The 19,621-nt window shown below is 39.9% G+C and overlaps 1 long non-coding RNA gene across 1 annotated transcript in view; it reads right to left on the reverse strand.

Annotated features, from left to right (window-relative positions):
- Positions 1 to 18,652, reverse strand: part of LOC118763210 — a 21,396-nt gene extending 2,744 nt beyond the window's left edge. The window contains exons 1-2 of the long non-coding RNA XR_004998960.1: positions 18,576 to 18,652; positions 18,096 to 18,097 (exon numbers count right to left, since the gene is read on the reverse strand). This is a non-coding gene — a long non-coding RNA (uncharacterized LOC118763210). The remainder of the gene's footprint in view (positions 1 to 18,095; positions 18,098 to 18,575) is intronic.
- Positions 18,653 to 19,621: the final 969 nt, after the last annotated feature.

Here is a 19,621-nt window from a genome sequence, read left to right on the forward strand (position 1 = left end):
TTTCTTTTTTTTTTCCCCTTAATTGCATATATCAATACGAATACCATATGTACGTAGTTTGTATCTTTCAACAGATTGTGATGAAAAGGTAAGAAAAAAAAATCTTGTTTGGAATGTGTTTTTAAACAAACAAACAACTAATCATTCTCACTTGTGCAAATGTTTCATTTGGTTTTTATCCTTCAACATTTTCAAACAAATAACGTGCCAGCCTGTCACTTAGAAACAAGGTTCCAGCGTTTATATTCAGAGAAGAATAACCATTAGAGAGACTAATGGTAATTGATCTGATTCCTTGTTTGTACTGACCGGCTTACAGAGGAAATTTTCATTACTCCGATTAATTGTCTGTTACGTGTGTACCTAATGCTGATAAGGACATTGTACAGTACTGCAATTTCGAAACTGATAACCTACATTGTACATGCTGTCTCGCGAATTTATAACAGTTGATTGCACCAACTTAGTACAACTACTAGTAATTAATTTGCAGTGTAGTGTCGTAAAAAATTAACAGTAAATTGCGATAGAAACCGGAAGTGACGACATTGGAGACGTATTTTTTTCTCTCTATCTATAGAACATGAAAACGACGCATGGAACGCACATACAGCTTTTTCACGGCGTCTGAAGCCATTTTACCACATGTTCTCATAAAAATACGATGTAAATAAAGCAACTCCCGTTTAGCATTGTCATTTGAGTTTCTTCTTGGCATGTCTACGTGAGGATTTCCTCATCACTGGATGAACAAAATCTCAAAATCTAAAGAATGATTCGCGACTTCACAGCTATATATGAGGCTTAAACTAAAACAAAGTCCACCCCTTGTCCCTGTGGCTTTCCAACTGATGTTTGCTGTTGGTTATAATTCGTCGCAGCGGTATACTTCTGCTGCTGTTTCAGAAATGCACATGCTATCACAAAAAGGTATTATATAACTTAGGTGCTTGCGTTTATGAAGTGAAAAGATTTCACTTTCGTCACTTCCGGTGAAATTCATTTTCACTTTTTCACGACACTAAACTACATGCTATCCCCATTAATCCATCAATACACAAACCTTCACCCACCAACACAGATAAATAAATCTTCACTCACCAGTACACTACAACCATTATAACGCAGACATACATACATCCACTCACCAATGCTGCAACCGCTTAAAAACAAACACCAAATTTGCCAATACCACAATGACCACCACCAACAACAACATACCAACAAGGAAAGTTCTGTGTGTTCGATTTATCAAAACTAACAACCAAATCATTTTTCCTATTGCAATCTACACAGGATAGACTTCTTTGACTCTTGCGCTTTATCTTTTACTTGTTTCAGTCATTAGACGGCGGCCATGCTGGAGCACCACCTTGAAAAATTAGTCGATCGAATCGACCCCAGTACTTTTTTTAAAGGTTGGTACTTATTCTATCGGTCTCTCGTTTGTTGAACTGCTAAGTTACGGGAAAGTAAACAGACCAACACCAGTTGTCAAGCGTTGGTATATATATATATATAATATATATATATATATATATATATATATATATATATATATATATATATATATATACGACGAGCTTCTTTCGGTTTCCGCCTACCAATTCCACTCACAAATCAGTGGTCGGCCCGAGGCTATAGTAGAAGACACTTGCCCAAAGTACCACGTAGTGGGACAGAAACCGCAACTGTGCTGTTGGGAAGCAAGCTTCTTACCACACAGCCATGCCGTTTTCGTTTTGTTTTTCTTTTCATTTTCTTTTCTTTTCTTTTTTCTTTTTTTTCTTTTTTTGCTTCAGTATATGAGATAGTCATGTTTGGAATGCTTTCAATCATGGATGATGACGTAGGAGTTAACAAAAACAATGAAAATCATAAGACGAACTCCACTGCAACAACCACAAAATGCCAATACTCTAAGAGGAAACATCATTATTTTCAATATCTCTGACACCACCAAACCAATATCATCATCTCCACCTCCACCACCATCACCACAACCACCACAAATACAACGACCATTACCATTATTGTAAATACACTCCCTACCGTCACAATTGCTTACTTCAACCTCAGCTACCATTACATCAACAGTACCACTACTACGACTACTATGAATACTGCCACCACCACCACCAACAATAACAACCGACCACCTCCACCATCATCATCATCACCATCTACTGCCACAACAAGCAGCAGCACCACTGCCACCACCATCGCTACAACCACCACCATCACTACAACTACCACCATCGCTACAACCACCACCATCGCTACAACCACCACCATCGCTACAACTACCACCATCGCTACAACTACCACCATCGCTACAACTACCACCATCGCTACAACCACCACTATCGCTACAACCATCACCATCGCTACAACCACCACCTTCGCCACAACCGTTATTAGCTACTACTATCGGTTTCACCACAACCATCAACACCATCAATCACCATCATCTACTTTCATCCTTACCACAGTAACCATAGCAACAGACTTCTAATTAGGAAGGATGCCACTATAATTATTTAATTAGATCTTCTTCACTGACATTTAAGAATGTAGAACCATCCTGTTGCACTGGCTACTCTGTCTACCTTTAATATATTCACTTTTACTGTCTACCTTCATTGTCTACTTATATCGTGTCTACTTTTACTGTCCACCTATACTGTGTCTACTTTCACTATCCAGTTATACTATGTCCACCTTCACTGCCCCCCTATACTTTGAGACAGTGACCATGAAAATATCCGCTTTTATTGTCCACCTATACAATGTCTACTTTCACTGTCCATTTATAATGAGTCCATCTTCACTGTCCCCTTACATTGTGAGACAGTGATAGTGAAAATATTCTCTTTCTTTGTCCACCTATATACTGTGTCTAGTGGAGGCGCAATGGCCCAGTGGTTAGGGCAACGGACTCACGGTCATAGGATCGCGGTTTCGATTCCCAGACCGGGCGTTGTGAGTGTTTATTGAGCGAAAACACCTAAAGTTCCACGAGGCTCCGGCAGGGGATGGTGGTGATCCCTGCTGTACTCTTTCACCACAACTTTCTCTCACTCTTACTTCCTGTTTCTGTTGTATCTGTATTTCAAAGGGCCGGCCTTGTCACTCTCTGTGTCACACTGAATATCCCCGAGAACTACGTTAAGGGTACACGTGTCTGTGGAGTGCTCAGCCACTTACACGTTAATTTCACGAGCAGGCTGTTCCGTTGATTCGGATCAACCGGAACCCTCGTCGTCGTAACCGACGGAGTGCTTCCATCCATATACTGTGTCTACTCTCACGGGCCACTTATGCTGTACCCAGCTTCGTTATCCAGTTTAATGTATTCACTTTCACTGTCTACTAATACCGTGTCAACTTTCACTGAGTCCACCTACGTTTATGTCCACCTTCACTGTCCACCTATCTTTTGTCTACTTTTATATCCACCTATATTGTGTCTGTCTTCTAGCTATTCGGTGTCCACTTTTACTGTCTACTTATACAGTGTCTATTTTCAGTGTCCACCTTTAGTGTGTCCACTTTCGCTGTATACATTTACCGTGCTTAACATCACTGTGTCTGCCATCACTGTCCACCTTTACCGGGAGCGTTCCGAGCTAACAAGGAGCCCGTATTCAAGTCGACCGATCTGCTAGAAATAAGCACCTAAATCTTCTTTCTTATCTCACATTACTGTTTTGAAAGATGAAGGAAACATTTAGATAATATATTCCTGGCTATTGCTTGAAACAAAAAATAAAGATGAGATGATCATGGCTGGAATGTCTTTGTTCATAGGTCTACTCAATCAGCACTTCGTTTGGGGCTAAACGCTTGTTTGTTTTTTTCTTTTTCTCTTTCCCTGTCTCGGAATCTGCAAGAATATCATTCGGCCGGTACTTATGTACCAATTTTGATATTTACATAATGTTGTGTGTGTATTATTATTCCGACCTAGCGAGGTGCTTCAATTCAACTGAATCTTACATAAAAAATAAGTAAAATACTAGGCTTACAAAGAATGAGTCCTGGGGTCGATTTGCTCAGTTAAAATCAGTGCTCCAGCATGGCTGCATAACTGAAACAAATTAAAGAGTAAAAGAGTATGTATGTATGTATGTATGTATTATGTATGTGATGATGATGATGGCAATCCCTCAAGGTCGAGGATGATGGTCTTCGCGCAAATTTACTGGTGAGTCCGTAGGTGACCGATAAGACCAATTCTTGCTTGAAAAGATCGGTCGCAGTGCGGACATCTAGTGCCGGAAGGGAGAGTCGCACGTGGTTGCTGTTGGCGCTCCTTCCGTCGTCAAAAAACAGACCACTCTGGAAAACCACCATCCATGAGGGAACGGCGACTTTCGAGTCGAAAAGGTCTGCAGAGCTGGAGGAGAAAAAAATTATGTATGTATGATGTATGTGTAAGCATGTTGCGGACTTGAGAAATCATGAAACATTTTTAAGTCGTAGTTATTTATGATTACAAGGGTTTGGTATACGAGACTGTTTCGTTTATATGCATAGTGGTTGAAAGTATTCTGGGTGTTCTCAAGGTCTCTGTTTCATAAAGTCAGATTAGTTCTGAAGTATGATACAAAGGATACGGGTGTGAAAATCTAGAGAAGGTTTGAAAGATGGTATTGATTACATAGGAGTGTTTGTATTGTTAAAAGTGGTCTGCAGGCCAATCATTAATACACAGAAGAACGAGTAATATGAGGGGATATATAACATAAGCTTGTGATACGCTAAACTATAAAACGGAACGGCTGTAAACTTCCAGTTCGAGTAAGGAGAAGCTCCAGATCAGCCTTGATTGAAGGTAAGGAGAAGCTCCAGATCAGCCTTGATTGAACAGTCGCATGAACAAAAGCACTCCAGCCATGACTATCGTGTCTTTTCCCATTATACAGAGAACCACATTATTCAACATAACCTTTTTGTAAAGATGTCAGGGTGTGATTTGAAGGAGATTTAACTACTCTTAGCCAGGAGGTTATCGTCTCATATCATACGCTGCCCTACCTCATTGCACAGCTGTTTTTGTTTTTGTTTCGTTTTTTCGTGTAACCCAATGTAGGAGCCTCTACGCTATTATTCAATCTGCTACAAATAGCAGTTGAACGTCCCTCAAATTATGGCATACCACTTTGATACGCAATAACTGAGTGAAGGAGAAAACGAGAAGTGTTCATCGGTAGAAGGCTATTTAACGGATGGTCTTCTTAATCAGGTCTGGCTTATGACAAAGCAAAAGCTGTTTAAATCCAGCCTGTAAATATGAGATGCAACATATAATCTTTTATGATGCAACCACCCACTACCACTACCGCTATCACCACCACCACCATCATCATCGTCATCACACCACCACCATCACCACCACCACCATCACCACCATCACAACCACCACCGCCATCACAACCACCACCACCACCATCACCACCACCACCACCACCATCACCACTACCACCACCACCACCGTCACCACTACCACCACCACCACCATCACCACTACCACCACCACCACCATCACCACTACCACCATCACCACCACCATCATCACCACTACCACCATCACCACTACCACCATCACAACCACCACCACCACCATCACCACTACCACCATCACCACCATCACCACCACCATCATCACAACCACCACCATCACCACCACCACCGTGACCACTACCACTACCATCGCCGCCGCCATCAACATCATCATCATCATCATCAACAACAACAATCACCCCGCCTTCTTTGGTGGTATTTTACATGAATGCACCACCACCAAAACCACCATTGCAACTACCATTGCTACAAAGGCAACTATGGAAAGAAAGACCACAGTAACTATCAACTCCACCGCTGCAGCTACTATCACAGCCACCACCATGACTATCGGCGGTTACCCGATCTGCTAGAAATAGAAAGTAACCAAATCTTGAAATCATACTACATTGTCCTAAATGATGATGCATTGGAATGATGATAGTCCCTTGATATACCAAAATACCAAAACTTGGGGATTAGGCATACTGGAACGCATTTGATCATAGATCTTTGGATCGAGTTATTTTTTCATTCGCAAAATATGCATTTTTTTAAAAGACAGTAAAAAATCTGAAAATCGGCTATAATAATGTAGCCTTCCAGTTTCATTGCTTTGAAGGTATGATATTGTGGAGAAAAAATTGGAGAAAAAAGTTATAGGGGTTTAAAAATCGAAAAGCTGTATATTTTTAGCCAATAGCGAGAAGAAATTTTCTGCGTTTAGCGGAGCGGTGTCAACTTTTAGGTTGTACCCTGTGAAATTTATAGTTTAGCGTCTGACCTGTTCATTGTAAGTTTCTAAATAAACAGAAATACGTAATAAAATCAAAATATATCATCTTACTGTTTCTTTTGTCTCTTCATTGATTTATAGTTTTATTATTTTTTTAATTTGTTATATTAAAATATTTGTCTACATGTGTTTACTTTATGCGTATTCCAGTATTATGTATACCTGTCATGTATTTGTGTACATCATTAATATATAAGTGCATGTAGATGTATGTGTTCATATATAAGTTTATATGTACATTTATGCATTCATGTATGTGTGTCTGTGTGAGTGTGTGTGTGTGTGTGTGTGTGTGTGTGTGTGTGTGTGTGTGTGTGTGTGTGTGTGGTGTGTGTGTGTGTGTGTGTGTGTGAAGGGGACGTCTGTCTCCAAAACTCCAAAGTTGAGTAACGTTTCCATGCTAGGATTTGTAAACTACGATAAGAATAAGATTGGTCAGCAAAGAATTTGTCTCAAAGAAAAGAATGCCCGTATCTTATTCGTTTTGCATGTACAATTTTAAATTGTCAAATTATCTATATCACCCACAGTTTCTCTGTTCCACGATAACTCTCTCAGTTTCTGTTACGTGGGCTAAATTTCAGTTAAGTTGTTGAAATGTGAAGCTAACGGTTTAAGAAATACGGCGATCGAAAGATCGCCAGAAATACTCTTAATTAAAATGTTTATGAACAGAATTAACCTAGTGAAATCATAAATCTGAGTCAATGAGTCCCAAGAATATATGAAATAAAAAAAATACGTAAAAATACTAACACAGAGAAAAAGGCACAGAAAAATACTAACACAGAAAAAAGCACATAAAATATGTAATGTACTAACACACAGAAAAATTAAAACAAAACGCGGGTGAAAAGAATCTCGTGGTGTGAAGAATCAAGTGTGAAAAATCAAGAGACAACAGTGAACAACACAGCGTGTTGTTGTCATGGTAACAAGCAGCTAATGCCACGCTATCTGTTGATTGGCTAAAATTACCCAAATTTCCCAATTTAATACCAAATAACATCAGATTCTTTCATTTACGAGATAAAGTAACTGGTCGATCGAAATCAAAATTCGGAGTTGCATCAATGCACCAAAATTGAAAATTTTCTGAGCAAAATTATGGGGGTCTCATTTTGCGAAAGAGAAAGACTAAATCCGATCTGATTTTTTTTGGAAGCACTCCGTCGGTTACGACGACGAGGGTTCCGGTTGATCCGAATCAACGGAACAGCCTGCTCGTGAAATTAACGTGTAAGTGGCTGAGCACTCCACAGACACGTGCACCCTTAACGTAGTTCTCGGGGATATTCAGCGTGACACAGAGAGTGACAAGGCCGGTCCTTTGAAATACAGGTACAACAGAAACAGGAAGAAAGAGTGAGAGAAAGTTGTGGTGAAAGAGTACAGCAGGGATCACCACCATCCCCTGCCGGAATTTCGTGGAGCTTTTAGGTGTTTTCGCTCAATAAACACTCACAACGCCCGGTCTGGGAATCGAAACCGTGATCCTATGACCGCGGGTCCGCTGCCCTAACCACTGGGCCATTGCACCTCCCCGATCTGATTAATCAGGACCGACTGAAAGCTAAACAATAACATATAGGCGCTTCAAGAAATAGTGGCCATCTCTCTCTCTCTCTCTCTCTCTCTCTCTCTCTCTCTCTCTCTCTCTCTCTCTCTCTCTCTCTCTCTCTCTCTCTCTCTCTCTCTCTCTCTCTCTCTCTCTCTCTCTCTCTCTCTCCCTCTCTGATCGCCTTCTACTATCTTAAATACGGATGAACAATTTGATAATGATATATTAAATAGTCTTTAAAAGTGTGTCACATCAGAGCTGTCTTAAGTAAATCTGAACTGAAATCTCTGGGAAATATACAGAGATCTGCAAGTAACTTCACCACCACTGGCACCACCATCACGTTTTCAACTAAGATATTTATGCCATTTCGTAGCAAGAAAATCGCTTTAAAATCAATCCTGTCTACGAAAGTCTATGTTATTGTAGATGATGCTTTCGATATCCATGAGGGAAAGAAAGAAGATTGATTTACTGCTGTCCCAGTGCAGTTTCAACGTTGGGAAATACAAGATTCCAACTTGTCTGAAACGATTTTCGCTCTGTGTCTGGAAGATACTTTCATTCTTCGTCTTGGATAATGAAATGTTTAATTTGTGTATATCCATTGAATAATTGTATTGTAATCAATATCTTCATGATAAGCATTTGCCAATGTTCACACTTTTTCACGCAACTCATTACAATAATTTTTTTTTTTAACTGCCTGAAGACGGAAAACAGGCGCCCAATGTTTTTTTTTTTTTTTTTGTTTTTTTTATAGCTTTCTGCTCGTTTTGTGAAGAGTTCAGAGAGTCCAGAAAAGAAGTCTAAACATACGTGCAGAAGACAATCCTAATAACGCCCCTACCTCCTCCACCACCTCCACCACATTGATAATTACTCTTTTAGTACTCTTTTACTTGTTTCAGTCATTTGACTGCGGCCATGCTGGAGCACCGCCTTTAGTCGAGCAAATCGACCCCGGGACTTATTCTTTGTAAGCCTAGTACTTATTCTATCGGTCTCTTTTGCCGAACCGCTAAGTGACGGGGACATAAACACACCAGCATCGGTTGTCAAGCAATGCTGGGGGGGACAAACACAGACACACAAACATATACACACACACTTATATATATATATATACATATATACGACGGGCTTCTTTCAGTTTCCGTCTACCAAATCCACTCACACGGCATTGGTCGGCCCGGGGCTATAGCAGAAGACACTTGCCCAAGATGCCACGCAGTGGGACTGAACCCGGAACCATGTGGTTGGTTAGCAAGCTACTTACCACACAGCCACTCCTGCGCCTTGATAGTTATTATATTGGATTTCTTTTCCTGTATGTGCTATAGTAATGATGGTGGTTGTAATGGTGGTAGTTGTAATGATGGTGGTGGGTGATACTGCATCATAAAAGACTACATGCAATATAGTGATATCTTCAGACATTTGTCGGTGGGATTGAAAACAGGTGTTGTTTAACTACGGACCAGACCTTCGATTTGAGAGTTCCATCTATGATCACCCATTCTGTCTTTCGCTCTAGTATTGCGTATCAAAATGATGAGTTGTAAAGTGAGGGATATTTGGCTGCATATTGTATAAGAATTTAGATCCTCTTTGATTCCTAGATAAACAAAACAGTTATGCAACGAGATTGGGGGACATTGTTTAGTAATGTAAAAGTACAGTGGGTCCAAAACATGTTTCCACCTTGAATTTTTCACTTTCATCAAGAAGTCTCTTCCACTGATACATCTTCTAAAACAGTGCTTCCCAACCATATTTCCTATGGACCCCTTTGATTCTTATTTTATTCGTATTAACATTCATAGCTATTCGATGTGTACAAAAATTCTATTACATTCTTGTAGTTAAATGTTATTAGTAATTGTATTAAAAAAATTCTTAAAATATTTTATGTATTGTAGAAGTGTAAGTGGCTGTGTGGTAAGTAGCTTGCTTACCAACCCCATGGTTCCGGGTTCATTCCCACTGCGTGGTACCATGGGCAAGTGTCTTCTACTATAGCCTTGGGCCGACCAAAGCCTTGTGAGTGGATTTGGCAGACGGAAACTGAAAGAAGCCCATCGTATATATGTATATATATATATATATGTATATATATATATATATATGTATATATGTATATATGTATGTATGTATGTATGTGTGTGTGTGTGTATGTATGTATGTGTGTGTGTGTGTGTGTGTATATATATGTTTGTGTGTCTGTGTTTGTCCCCCGAGCATCGTTGACAACCGATGGTGGCGTGTTTACGTCCCCGTAACTTAGCGGCTTCCCGGTTTCTGTGCCCCCCCCCTTCCCCCCAGCTAGACGGGACGCCAGTTCATCGCAGCGTTACTCAAGAAACAGTGAGAGAAGATTGTGACGAAAGAGTACAACAGGGGTCGCTACCACCACCATCCCTACCGGAGCCTCGTGGAGCTTTTAGGTGTTTTCACTCAATAAACACACAACGCCCGGTCTGGGAATCTGAAACCGCGATCCTCCGACCACGAGTCCGCTGCCCTAACCACTAGGCCATTACGCCTCCAAGTAGTAACTGTACTGAGAAGTAATGCTTATTGTCACTTCAATATGGATATTCCGTAGAAACGTCGGTTCCTGCACCACAGTCATAGTGAAGTGACGATAAACAGAAGTATAACAAATTTATTGCATATAAACACTAACAACATAATCTTACATGGACCCCCAAGGGTCACCACTCTAAAAAGCACACTTCGCTTCCTAATACATTTGTCTCCATCGTTTAATTTTGAATTCGTTTAGCTTTCGCTTCATTTTCACTGATGTTAGATCACATTTAAGATGGTTCGGCAGTTCCAAGGTTTGAGGAGAATGGAACCATCTCTTAGCCACTACTGTTCTCGCGTCTACTCTGACCCGGAGCAGTATCTGTCAGTCTCTGACTCGGGGCAGTATCTGTCAGTCTCTGACCCGGAACAGTATCTCGCGTCTACTCTGACCCGGAGCGCAGTGTCTGTCAGTCTCTGACTCGGAACAGTATCTCGCGTCTACTCTGACCCGGAGCAGTATCGTGTCTACTCTGACCCGGAGCGCAGTGTCTGTCAGTCTCTGACTCGGAACAGTATCTCGCGTCTACTCTGACCCGGAACAGTATCGCATCTACTCTGACCCGGAGCAGTATCGCGTCTACTCTGACCCGGAGCAGTATCTGTCAGTCTCTGATTCGGAACAGTGTCTCGCGTCTACTCTGACCCGGAGCAGTATCGCGTCTACTCTGACCCGGAACAGTATCGCATCTACTCTGACCCGGAACAGTGTCTCGCGTCTACTCTGACCCGGAGCAGTATCTGTCAGTATCTGTCGCGTCTACTCTGACCCAGCACAGTATCGCATCTACTCTGACCCGGAGCAGTATCGCGTCTACTCTGACCCGGTGTAGTATCTGTCAGTCTCTGACCTGGAACAGTGTCTCGCGTCTACTCTGACCCGGAGCAGGGTCTGTCAGTATCTGTCGCGTCTACTCTGACCCGGAACAGTATCTGTAACCTTGCTAAAGGTTAACATGTAAATGGGGATCATCTGGGAATATGGTAGTAAACAGCTCGGTCCAAATCATTTGTGGCCTTTTGGTAAGACCTAGCACCCGGTAACCACTAGCACCAGAGTTATACTGAAACCATGGGATGCAGCATGCTGGATGCGAACTATTTCGGATGTGAACTTATTGAGTCAATAGCGAATATCTCTAGATGTTGAGCGGATGAACAGACAATAAGATGTCAATGGTCAGGATCAACCAGTTCGAAAGGCGACGAGCTGGCAGAAACGTTAGCACGCCGGGCGAAATGCGTAGCCGTATTTCGTCTGCCGTTACGTTTTGAGTTCAAATTCCGCCGAGGTCGACTTTGCCTTTCATCCTTTCGGAGTCGATAAATTAAGTACCAGTTACGCACTGGGGTCGATGTAATCCACTTAATACGTTTGTCTGTCCTTGTTTGTCCCCTCTGTGTGTAGTCCCTTGTGGGCAGTAAAGAAATAGGTATTTCGTCTGCCGCTACGTTCTGAGTTCAAATTCCGCCGAGGTTGACTTTGCCTTTCATCCTTTCGGGGTCTATTAAATAAGTACCAGTTACGCACTGGGGTCGCTATAATCAACTTAATCCGTTTTATCTGTCCTTGTTTGTCCTGCCTGTGTTTAGCCCCTTGTGGGTAGTAAAGAAATAGGATCAACCAATTCAATTAACGAACTATCACCAGCAGTCATAGCATGATCAGATGAGACATCCAGTTATCGAAAGACTTTATTGATCCATGCAAGTCGCCTGACGGGGTGATGATAAAATACCCAGCCTAGAATGGGTATCTTATTTTATCAATCCCGTGCAGAGAGCCGGAAAAATTACCATAAGACTGTTTATCCTACTCTCAAAAGGACTCTACCAAATCATCGCCTTGCTGGCTAGTGTTGCATAATTTCTCTAGTATTAAACTCTTTTGTTTAGCGTAGGCACTATGTCGTCAATTAGAAAGTGCACACAATCAAGCGAGTGTCTTTACACTATAGTAATTATCGAACGGAAATATTCGATACTGAAACTAAATCGATTAGACCAGTGTTGGAAAGAGATGCCGAAATTTGAATTTGAATCAGGTAATTCTAAATATTTACAAATGATCTAACGTTCTTATGCATATTGGCGAAACAGGAATTAATAGCAATTCTTAATTATTCTAAATAATATTATTAGCATTATTGTGATAAATTTTAATGAATTTTAACTAGTTCGAGGAAATTTGAATTTCAATTGGATTATAACAAACATTTATAAGTGTTGCATTGCATGTGCAAATATCGAAGATTGAATCGGACTTTCAAATAATAAATTTTTCTGAAAACTGCTTTGATTCTGACAATCATCTCTAGAATATCCTAGATATGCACCACACACCACACACACACACACACACACGTACTTATGCATGTATGCATGTATTTATGTGTGTGTATGCGTATATATATATATATATATATATATATATATATTCAAAGGAATTCCAACTCTGTTTTTTTATGTTTTATTTATACTCTTTATAATATTAATGTAGAATATAGAATATATAGTATATATAGTATATATAGTAAAAGGAAATGAAGTATTGATTGTTTTATTGAATAGATGAAATATTGAATATCAAATATTAAGGGACTAGTATACTTTCATGCGTTATAGCAGTTTTCAAGCTCCCAGGTTGTGACAAGAGTGTATATATATATGAGCTTTTATGTATTCATATATGTATTCATGCATAAATGTATGTATGTGTGGATATATACATGTATACATGTATACACGGTGTGTCTGGGGTATTTAACGTGGATGTAAACATACACGTGCATTAATGTAGGAGTATCCCGGAGATGACTGTTTCAATCCAAACGTTTTTCAATACATACATACATGCATATATATATATATACATATACTTTATTCAAAGCAGCAGAAAATTCAACAAAACCTGTTACTCTGAGTTTCCCGTTGCCGTTCGTCGGAAAGCAAAAACTGTCCGACGAACGGCAACGGGAAACTCAGAGTAACAGGTTTTGTTGAATTTTCTGCTGCTTTGAATATAAAGCATATTACTCTACCACTGGTATTTGAGTACTCTTTTTTCCACCTTGTTTCACATTTATGTGTTTACTCCGGTATATATACATATATATATATATATTATATATATATATATATAATTATATATCGATATATATTTATATATATATATATATTTATATTATATATATATATATATATATATATATATTATATATATATATATAATATATATGTATATACATATATATATATTATATTATATAATATATTTATATATATATAATATATATATATATATTTCTATATATATATATATATATATATATACATATATATAATACATATCTAATATATCTAACATATATAATATATATATATATATATATATATACTATATTATATTATATACATATATATATATATAATATATATAATATATATATATATATAATATATATATATATAGCAGTAGGCCCGATAGGTTCCCTGCTTGTGTCCTGAAGGTGTGTCGACACCAACTTGCATCTTCCCTTGCTAATCTGTGGAGAAACTCACTGGATGCTGGCTATATTCCAAAAAACCTTCTGTCCAGTCTGTTGTCCCAGTTTTCAAAAAGGGAAACAAGTCCCTTGCAGTGAATTACCGTCCGATCTCACTCACCTCTCATATCATCAAGGTATTTGAGAGGGTGGTGAGATCTCGAATAACCCAATTTCTGGAAAGCCACAGACGGCTGATCTCCCAACCAACATGGGTTCCGTAATGGAAGGGACTGCCTAACGCAGCTCCTGCATCACTTTGAGGACATTTTGAGAGCTTTGGGAGAGGGCTCCAAACACCGATGTCATCTACCTTGATTTCAGTAAGGCCTTCGACAGGGTCGATCACAAGATCTATTGAAAAAACTATCCAACATTGGTGTCTCTGGAAAGTTACTGAAATGGATTAGTGTTTCCTGACAGACAGATCTCAACATGTTGTAGTTGAAGGGGTAAAATCAAGCCCAGCCAAAGTCAGTAGTGCGTCCGCAAGGCACTGTGCTGGGCCCACTTCTTTTCATCATTTACATTAATGACATTAAAGACATCATCAAGCACAGCACATAAAAATCTTTGCAGATGACTCCAAGCTACAGAAGGTCATAAATGAGGCGAGTGACCGACATGCCTTCAGTCAGATCTACTGGCTGTTATCCAATGGGCAGAAAAAAACAATATGCTGCTGAACGAGGATAAATTTGAGCTAATCCACTTTGGAAAGAGGATGCCCTGAAACTCCCATACTCCCTTCCTTCAGGTGAACTCTCGCGGCGTCCAACAACATCAGAGACTTGGGAGTAATTGTGGACAACAACGTAAGTGGGCCACTCATATAAACACCAAAGTTGACATGGCCCCGCAGCAGAATGTTTCCTGGATTCTCAGAACTTTCCAGTCGAGAGATATCCACACCATTATCCTTCTCTTCTCCACTTTTGCCCGACCCCACCTTGAATACTGTTGTCACTGTGGTCTCCCCACACAATACAAGGTATCATAAAAGTTGAAGCACCTCAAAGGGCAATCACAAAAAAGATAGATGGCAGGACAGACCTCGACTATTGGGGTCGACTAGAAAAGCTAAAAACTCTATTCTCTCCAACGTCGTCGTGAGCGCTACATCATCTGCATGATGTGGAAAATATTCCATCAGCATTCCCCAAATGATGTTGCATCACTTTAAGGTACATCCAAGCTGGGCCCCGTGCCATCCGCCCAAACAAAAATCGCACTCTCATCTCATAACAACAATACGGCACAATTATTTCACCTCAATTGGCCCCGCTATCTTTAACATTACACCAAAACACATTAAAACAGAAACTGACCCTATAGGGTTCAAGAAGTCTTTGGACAGATTCCTTCAAGAAATCCCGGAAAACCCCCTACACCCGGAGATGTCTCTGTAACAATAACTCTCTACTTGAGTGGGCCATAGTGCCCAAATTCTGACTTGAAAGACTTCACCAGGTGGTGCTATTAAGTTAGACATGGCCGGGCCAATAATGGCCGAAACCTATCAAAGTATCAAAAGTATATATATATATATATATATATATATATATATATATATATATATAATATATATATATATAGTATATATGTATATAGAGAGTCAGAGTGAGAGAGAGAGATACAGGCATATCAAATACCATACAAAAACATACACACGCATGTAGACAAATAATGTAATGTTCGTCCTTCGGTTCGAAGATGACCAACTGACATCATCTGATGGAACTGCCGCCATGAGACCGGAGGTGGCTGGTGAGGCCAATCGGGCAAGGAAGCCCTCCCACAGGTGGGGCAGAAGTGGGTAGGGGCAGTGCTACTGGTGCAGGGCGGCTCTGACTTTACGCATCTGACGTTTCTGCTCCGCGACCGAATCCGTCCCTCCTCGGCTGTCCCTGCTCCCACGGTGATTGCGCCTGCGCCAGGATGAGCGGTTGGCAGCAAGTGTCTCCCAGGTCTCTGTTCCGATGGAGAAGTCTTTGAGAGAGACCTTGAGACTATCCTTGTAGCGTTTTTCTGCCCTCCGACTTTGCGCCTGCCCTGGCCGAGTTCACCGTAGAAGAGCTGTTTTGGGATGCGAGTGTCGGACATGCGGGGGAGACATGGCCCGCCCATCTCAGCTGGGCCTTGCGCATGATTGTGATGGTGCTAGGGAGATCTGCCTGCTTCAGAACTTCCGTGTCTGGGACTTGTCCTGCCAGCGGATGTGAAGGAGATTCCGAAGACACCTGAGATGGAGTGGAAGTGTTTATCTGGCGCTCGTGCCTTCGGTAAGCAGTCCACGTCTCGCAGCCGTAATAGTAGAGTGGTAAGCACGACTGCCCGGTAGACTTTCAGCTTGGTGTTGAGGCTGATTCCTCTCCGCTCCCAGACTTTCTTTCGCCAGTCTCCCAAACGCGCTGCTTGCCTTGGAGATTCTGTTGTGGTGTTTCAGCATCTATGTTGGCATTGCAGGAGAGAGTGCTGCCCAGGTAGGTGAAGTTTTCCACCACTCGTAAGATCCGTCCGTTCACCCTTATCTGAGGCTCATGGTATTGTTTGCCGGGGGCTGGCTGAAACATCACTTCGGTTTTCTTTGCACTGATGGTGAGACCGAAGTTGTCACAGGCTGATGAGAACCTGTCCATCTGTAGACAAATATAGATACTTTAAATGCCAAACGTGTGTGTCTGTGTGGTTGACTACTACTGAAAGGGCAAGAGTCACTTCAAGGTTTTAGCTTGTTGAGGAATTTGTATATTCTTTTACTCTTTTACTTGTTTCAGTCATTTGACTGCGGCCATGCTGGAGCACCGCCTTTAATCGAGCAACTCGACCCCAGGACTTATTCTTTTGTAAGCCGAGTACTTATTCTATCGGTCATTTTTTGCCGAACCGCTAAGTAACGGGGACATAAACACACCAGCATCAGTTGTCAAGCAATGCTAGGGGGACAAACACAGACACACAAACACACGCACGCATATATATATATGTGATATATATATATATATATATATAATATATATATATATATATATATCTTATATATATATATATATGTATATATGACGGGCTTCTTTCAGTTTCCGTCTACCAAAACCACTGACAAGGCTTTGGTCTGCCCGAGGCTATAGTAGAAGACACTTGCCCAAGGTGCCACGCAGTGGGACTGAACCCGGAACCATGTGGTTGGTAAACAAGTTACTTACCACACAGCCACTCCTGCGCCTATATCTATTTATATTTAGCTTAGATTATATCTTTATATAATTCCTTTATTCATTTCGATGAAATATAGTTCTTAAAGCCATTGGTAGTCATGAATAGCACAATTTTGTTCCCGTTTTGGATTCGTCAGCAGAACATAGCTCGGAACTTGAAATCAATTAAACAAAATTCATTGTCGTTATTATTGTTATTCTAACAGTAGGAAAAGAGCTTTTGCTTTTTACGCGCGCGCGCACGTATGCACGCATGTACACATACATGCACACACACTCACACACATACATTCTTTTATTCTTTTGTCATTTTTTCAACCATTTAGCTGCAGCCATGCTGGAGCACCACCTTAAAAGGTGTTTTAGTCGAAGAAATCGACTAAAACCCCAGGTCTTATTCTTTGTAAGGCTAGTACTTATTCTGCCGGTGTCTTTTGCCGAACCGCTAATTTACGGGGACGTAACCACAACACCGGTTGTCAAGCAATGGGGGGGGGGAACAAACACAGACACAAAGACACACTAATATACATATATGCATGTGTGTGTGTGTGTGTGAATGTGACTTTTTGTCTATGCTTGTGTCTATGTTTGTCCCCACCATCACTTAACAACCCCGTAAATTATATATACAACGGGCTTCTTCCAGTTTCCGTCTACCATATACACTCACAAGGCTTTGGTCGGCCCGATGCTACAGTAGAAGATACTTGCCCAAGGTGCTACGCAGTGGACTGAACCCGTATATGTTATATATATATATATTATATATATATATATTATATATATATATATATACAAGATAAAAAATGGAGAAATACATCTAAATCAAATATCAATTACACGATAATACTCAATCACATACTTTATTAAACCATTACATAAGAGACTGTAGGGTTACATATAAAAGGCAGAACAAATCAGTGTACATACAGTAGTGTACATAAAAAAGTGTGCATAAAAGAGTAATGATGTATAATAAGTAGAATATATATAAAAGAGAATATAAATATAAGTAAATATAAATGTTATCCCATGGAGGGTTGCATTTACAACCCCTATCTCAATTTGTATATATATATATATATATATATATATATATATTATATATATATAATATATATATATATATATCTTATGTATGTATGTATCTTTTAAATTCGTTTAGATAACGTTAGGGGTATGCAAATAAGCCTTCTGTTTCATTATGCCGGCTTCCGTTTAATGACACTGACTAATGAGTCATATTTTGGGGGTTGCATCATGGTCATACCGATATAATGTAGAATAAATATAATGACAATAATACCAGGATGAAATTTATAAATATTTAATACATCGGTACGTACATTTCCACAGATCAGATGATTTTGACATCAGAGTCAGGGCTGGTTCTAAGTGCAGCGTCCCCATAGCCAGCCATAAACTAATTAAGATAACTGATTTGAAATAATAGTCATTCGTTATCTTAGCTTTTCGCATACATGTTATAACCACTCCTTCCAATTTCTCTGTAAATTCTAATGTTATTTTTTTAAATACTACTTACCAAATATGTTGGTCGTATTCGTCATCATTAAGATTTCATTTCACCTCTTTATAACTGTTTAAAATTTTGCCTGAAGATGGTATTATAGGCTATGATGTATGTTCTAATCCTTTCGTCTGACTATTATAACACCCACTCCAGTATAACAGTATAGTAAGACAAATAAGATCACAACTATCTATGACCGTCTACTTCGTACTGTCTACTTATACTGACACTGATAGAGAGTATTTATAACGACTCTCACATACCACTCGTCACGCAGGAGTAGTGTATCGTTATTACTATTATCCCCATAATAATGTACCATATTTTAACTGTATAAAGAACCCTGGTAGAAAAGGAACCCCCTAACTTTGGGGGCTTAAAATTTGGAAAAATGGTTTTGTAAGGGATACTATCCATATAAAAGAAACTCCCATAATTTTTTAGACAAATTTTTGACAAAAAGTGGGTTCCTTATACACTGTAAAATACCGTAATTTATGAATACATCAATAAAATTCTACCGAAACAGTTGTAAATTTTATACTCTATTTTTGTTCTTGCACACACTCGCACCCATGCGCGTGCGCGCACACGCACAAATAAGTATGCGTGAGCGTGCGTGCGTGCATGCGCGCGGGTAGGTGCCAGGAATAGTGGGTATGTCAAATTGGTGGGTGGATAACACCACATTACTCTATCACTGTCCCGAGAAAAACAAATAAATATCAATATTCATAAAAATTACTAATTATACCAACAAGCAAAAGGAAACTATCAATTTGATGAACAAGAATTAAGATCACGCTTGCT

This window comes from Octopus sinensis, linkage group LG4 (assembly GCF_006345805.1).
Source record: "Octopus sinensis linkage group LG4, ASM634580v1, whole genome shotgun sequence".
NCBI classification, from domain to species: domain Eukaryota; kingdom Metazoa; phylum Mollusca; class Cephalopoda; order Octopoda; family Octopodidae; genus Octopus; species Octopus sinensis.